A 6000-nucleotide genomic window follows, 5' to 3' on the forward strand; every position below is an offset into this window, starting at 1 on the left:
AAGGGATTCGAGCTTGATTTAACCATGTCACAACTCATACGTGTATCAAAACATCACATGGAACACCATGAATACATACCGTGTTTATCTGTGAATTATGCCTTAATAATAAAGTTGGGGAGAAAATAATTAATTTTTTAAAAAAGGGATTCACACTGCAATACTTTTAGAGTATGAGGTCGGGGAACTGCTCTAAAATGATAAGGGAATAGGGAAGGGACGCAGGTGTGGGGACTTGGTGGTGGTGAGCACAGGCCCAGGTGGCTGCAGGGTGGCCAAGGCTGATGCCGGGAGATCGGCTCATCAGACATGCTTCAGACGTACCTTGGAGTGTCTGAAGTGCTCTGTAAATTAAAAAACACTTGAATGAATAAATAAACCCCCCTATATAAAATGCAAGGTCTGGGCCAGGCGCGGTGGCTCATGTCTGTAATGCCAGCACTCTGGGAGGCCAAGGTGGGCGGATCGTTTGAGCTCAGGAGTGAGAGACCAGCCTGAGCAAGAGCGAGACCCCGTCTCTACTTAAAATGAAATAAAATAAAATGTAAGCTCTTACACCAGTGTGGCAACCCCCTGCAGAGATGTGGGTGAGAATCTCCCAGCAGGGGCCTCCAGGCACCAAGAACAAGGCCCAGAGAGGAGGCATTTTCCAGAAGCCCCGCCTGAGTGCCTCAGGGCTTCAGCCACCCCGCCAGCACAGATGACAAATCTGCCAGCCCTGACAACCAGCAGCCCTTCAGGGTTTCTGTGCCGGTTTTCACCTTATGACCGGGCAGGAGGAGGGAGGAGCAGCTCCCAGGAGGTTCTGGAATCCTGACCCACCTGACCAGCTCCCTCCGGACAGTCACCCCACTCCACTCGCCTCCAGCCGACAATTCACTACTGGCTGACCTGCTTGTCCAGGCTGCGGGAGAAAGTACTGCTTGGCCTTGGGCTTCAGCATGGAAGAAACAGGCTCCAAAGGAAGTTCATTCTTCACTTGTCTCCCCGTGTAAGTTTTTCTCCCAAGGTCGGGAGGCAGGACTAATACCAATAAATGCAAACGTGCATAGTAAAGGTGCCATGCCCTGTTTCAGGCACTTTGTGTACATTAACTCATCTAACTCTATGATAGGTAATAACTGTCCCTGTTTTACAGTGAGGAAACCCTGGCACAGAGTGGCTAGCAGCTTACTCAAGGTCACACAGCCAGGGGTCAATGGTCAGGGGTCAAGAATCAGGGAGTCGGGCTCTAGTCCCAGTTTGTTAACCACCACACTGCCCGGTCTCCGCTGAGCACCAATGTTATTTCCCTGAACCTCACGACAACCTGCTGGCTTCTGATGCCCATTTGAGAGGTAAGAAAATGGGGGCCCAAAGAAGTGACTTGGGAAGAGTCATTCAGCCAGGTCCCCTGCCTTCTGGGGACCCAGAAACCGGGCAGAATTAAATGCCAGTAGTTCCAGGGAGACGTCACCGAAGGACAGCTGGAGCAGGAGCAATGCACTCCCTGCAGCTGAGCCCCAAACTCGCACCTTCAAGGGCGACCCACCCACGTGTACCCCAGGAGGCCGGGAAGCATCTGGACACACACGGTGCATCTTCCTTGAGCATCAATTTTAACCAATAGATTGAAGGGGAAAAGTTAAATAATTTATCTGGAAGGAAACTGAAAGCATCATTTTCATACCCTCATGCTAACTTCACACAGATTTGCAGGGTAGTCACTGGCGGGCTTTGGGTGTCTCTCACCCCACAGCAGACCACCACTGCCACCCGGGGGCCACACCTCAGTGTGCTGGGACGTGACGCTGCATGGGGGGAACGGTGGGGACGGCGCGGACGCTGCACCAGCAGCACAGCCGGCTCCAAAGCCTGGCTGTCCAGTCTCTGGCCGTGCGACCTAGCCCTCCCTGTCTCCATGGCCCCATCTGTAAAAGGACAAGGCTGGTGTGAACGAGGAACAAGGCAAGCAAGGGCTTGGCAGCCACTCGGGACAGTGACCATCACCACCATCGTGGGGAGGGATGGCTAACTGGGCATTCGCAGGGGAGGAGGCTGAGTCCCTGAGAGGAAAAGTGACCATCTAAAAACTAGGTCTCCTGACTCCTCCTGCAGCTCTTCCTCACTTTCGTGCTGTGTCTCGGTTTCCCTATCAGTAAAACAAGGGTAAAATCAGAGAATGGGATGAGTTTTTTAATGTGGTGAAAGATACTAACATCAGGGTGACCTGAGCTCCTTGCTGTCCTGTCTTTAACTGAAGCCACCTCTAAACCTACCAACTATGACACACCCAGGACCGCCTCAATGTGGAACTAGCTTGTCAGGCAGAGGCCATGACACGCCAGAGATGTTTAGTCAAGGAAGTTTCAATGATGTTATCCAAGGAAATTCCCACCTGCCCCACCTGCCAGGTACTCCACGGGCTTTCCCACCTACACCTCACATGTGAACTCTCCCTAGCCACCTAGGTGCACACACTTCCCTGCCTGCCTCCCATCCATCTTCCAGCTCAATGGCTGCCTCCTCCAGGAAGCCCTCCCTGACCTCCCACAAGCCCCTGGCTTTTCTTTATCACACAGAGACCAGACTCTGGGCCCCTGGAAGCAGGGACGGGACTGGGCAGGCAGCTGTCCACAAGGACCAGCTGGGCTCAGCCCCATGTCCCATGTCCCTCTTCACCCTGGTGTTGGTCTGGGGGGAATGTGTAGTCACCGCATTAACTGAGGTGCTCACAAACATGATCCTAAAGTTGCTGACACAGAGGACAACCAAAGGACGTTGGCTTTCAAAACTGTTGAGTGTTAAATTAAGTTTAGAGTTCCCACCTGGACAAATGTCAACACTGCACCTCACAAACAGGCGGAGGCATGGTACAGCGCCCTCTGCGGTCCACACAGCCTCTGCCATAACACCCCAAAGTGTGCGGTCACCAGACCGTGAGCCCTGTCCCCACCCGCCAAACAACCGCTGGGGGAATTCCACCCGGCCGCCCCGGTGGGTCTGCAGCTCCCCCCCAGCGCCTCAGCGCTCCTCCCAGGGCAGCAGGGAAAGCCCCCAGGCCGGACGGCGACCGGACCAGCGGGGGTGACCTGACCCTGCCTCCAAGGAATTTGGGCCTGGGACGGAGGGGCACCGCGCCAGGGTTTGAGAAAAGTGAAAGAGGAGCCTCTCTAACTACTCTGGTTGGGGGAGGGAGGGCTGCCGGTAAACGGGGGAAAAAGAAAAAAGAAAAGTGAAAGGAGCCAGGCAGGGCCTCCCCGCTCACCGGCGACTTCGGAGGCTGATTTGAGTGTCTGGCCTACACACTCTGGGGGTCTGTCCCCCGTGTGTCGCCCTGGCCAGACCCCCGGCCCTGAGTTTGAGTCAGTGCAGCACCTGCTCTGGCCTCAGTTTTCTCATCTGGGAAGGGGGAAAGACCACCCGCCTCTCAGTTCGGTGTGGGGCTGGGGGGCTCGTACGATGTGCGGACGCGGCCCACCCTGAGACCCCATTAAGGCGGGCAAAGGGCGGCCGGCGAAGGTGTGGGCTGACAGCCCGGCCCGACCAGACCAACACAGGCAGAGGGGAGCGAGGGAGGGGAAGGGGCTGCAGGTAGGGAGGGGAGGAGAGGAGGGGAAGGGGCTGCAGGTAGGGAGGGGAGCGAGGGAGGGGAAGGGGCTGCAGGTAGGGAGGGGAGGAGAGGAGGGGAAGGGGCTGCAGGTAGGGAGGGGAGGAGAGGAGGGGAAGGGGCTGCAGGTAGGGAGGGGAGCGAGGGAGGGGAAGGGGCTGCAGGTAGGGAGGGGAGCGAGGGAGCGGAAGCCAGAGGAGGGGTGGGGAAAGGGGTCGGGAGCGCGCCCGGGGAACCCCGAGGCCGCGCGCCGGCCGGAGGCGTCCCCACCGCCTCCCGCGGCTCCGCGCCCGCCTCGGCGACCCCCCCCAACAGGCAGCGGGCCCTGTCCGGCCGCCGCAGACACCCGCAGAGCCCGCGGCGCCCCCTCCCGCGCCACAGGCCCCAGTGGGCCCCCACGCGGACGCGCGCCTTACCTGGCCACAGCCCCCGCGGCGCCGCACCTGGCCCGCTCTGCCCGCGGCCCACCTGGCCCCGCCCCGGACGTAGCTCCCGGGCAGGCCCCGCCCCGCCCGCCTCCTACCTGGCCCGCGGTGTCCCCAGAGCTCAGGCCGCCCCGGGGACAGGGCCGGGGAGGGCGGGGCGCGCGCTCGGGGCCCCTCGCGCTGGTCGCGTGTCCCTCTCGCGGCGCCCACGCTGGGCGGGCGCTTTCCTTGATTTCTTTCCCCATTTTACGGCTGTGCAGAGTGAGGCGGGAGGAGGTGAGACGAAGCTTATTCGACAAATGCTCCCAAAGCGCCTCTGGGCCAGCCGCTGACCTCCTGCGAGTGAGGTCGGGCCTAGGTGGGCTCAGAACCCGACAGTGACAAGGGCTGGGCAGTCCCGGAGGCGGGGAGGGCTACCTGGAGGAGGGGCTGTGACCAAGCCTCGGGTGGTTTAGGGCCAAACGCTGCCTTCCTGCCCGTGGGCACAGTCACTGCCCCTGCCCCAAGGGACGCATGCAGGGCCTGTCCAGACCAAGCCACATAATCAGGAGGCTGAGGCTGGAGACCCAGAAACCCCCGGAGGTGCCACTGTTCATCCACCAAATCACCACTTTCCGATTGGGCCAGCAGCTCCCTTAGGTGGGGTTGTGAAGATGGGTTTGTGCCAGGCTGGTGTCTGTGGCCCACCTTTCTGGCTGCACCTTCCCTGCCTCCTCCCACCTGCGCCCCCGCCCATGAACTGCGCCTCTTTTCAGCCACACCCCCCATGATCCAGCCAGCCTTCTCCTTCCACGTAGTATACACCCTCATGATTCCCAATTAGTATTTCCTGTCGACCTAAAAGGAAGAGGCTGAGGCACAAAATATGGTGTAAAGAGTTTACTTGAGGCCGGGCTCGGTGGCTCACGCCTGTAATCCTAGCACTCTGGGAGGCCGAGGCGGGAGGTATAGCTTGAGATCAAGAGTTCAAGACCAGCCTGAGCAAGAGCGAGACCCCGTCTCTACTAAAAAAACAGAAAAATTAGTCAGGCGTTGTGGCCCGTGCCTGTAGTCCCCGCTACTCGGGAGGCTGACGCAGAAAGAATCGCTTGAGCCCAGGGGTTTGAGGTTGCTGTGAGCTAGGCTGACGCCATAGCACTCTAGCCTGGGCAACAGAGTGAGACTCTGTCTCAAAAAAAACAAAATAAGAAAGAGTTTACTTGAGCCAAAGTGAGGACAGTTGCCAGGAAGATTCGGATTTTGTGTGTGAGCTCCCTGTGGCCTTTGTGACAAGCAGTTTTTTAAAGGCAAACAAGGGGGACAGGGAGTGGGCTGATACTATGTTGTTTGTCAGGAGCTCTCATTGGTTTAGAGAAATAACATTGATTAGTGATTGGCTATAATTGTTAGGCTACAGGATGTGGGTTATAGTGTCCCGTGCAGCATTATTAGGTTAATTTACATTAATAGCTACTCCTGGCCTAGCAAACAGTTTCAAGAGGTGAGTACACAGCTCCAGGGGGCAATGGGCCACGATTGCTCTTATTTTAATGTCTTTCTGGGCCTGATATTTAAAAGAACTCTAGTTCCTCAGAGTAAAATTTTTTTTTCTCACTCGCATACTCCAGGCTCCCACCTCACTGACAGGTGCTGGCAGAGGTCTCAGCAGGCAGTGCTGGCACCAGGGTCCACTCGGGGCTCCCCTGCTCGTTCTCCCATTGCCCCATCCAACCCTCGGGGTCATCCAGGCTCCGCTCTTTCTCCCACACCCCATGTGTGGTCCTTCCTCAAGCTCTGACTGCCGTTCCTTCAAAATGCATCTCAGGGCCACCACCCCTGCCCAAGTGGTCAGGCCGCCAGCGCCTCGCCTCTCACGTTTGTCTCCTCACTTCAGTCCTCTCCTGAGGATCCTGCCTCAAGTGTTCCTCCCCTGCCCACTCCTCTCTCTCCTTTTGTTGGGGAGGGGCAGCTCCACAATCCCAGGGGCCCCGTTGCCTTATCCCAAGA

General features: G+C 57.8%; 1 protein-coding gene across 4 annotated transcripts in view; it reads right to left on the minus strand.

The window, feature by feature from the left end:
* Positions 1-4067, minus strand: part of ARHGAP8 (Rho GTPase activating protein 8) — a 64715-nt gene extending 60648 nt beyond the window's left edge. For 3 of the 4 annotated variants that reach the window (XM_045552812.1, XM_045552813.1, XM_045552808.1), the window contains exon 1: positions 4006-4067. The gene's annotated coding sequence lies outside the window, so the exon portion shown is untranslated. The remainder of the gene's footprint in view (positions 1-4005) is intronic. The other variant, XM_045552810.1, reaches the window with a different exon arrangement.
* Positions 4068-6000: the final 1933 nt, after the last annotated feature.

This window comes from Lemur catta, chromosome 6 (genome assembly GCF_020740605.2).
Source record: "Lemur catta isolate mLemCat1 chromosome 6, mLemCat1.pri, whole genome shotgun sequence".
Classification (NCBI taxonomy): domain Eukaryota; kingdom Metazoa; phylum Chordata; class Mammalia; order Primates; family Lemuridae; genus Lemur; species Lemur catta.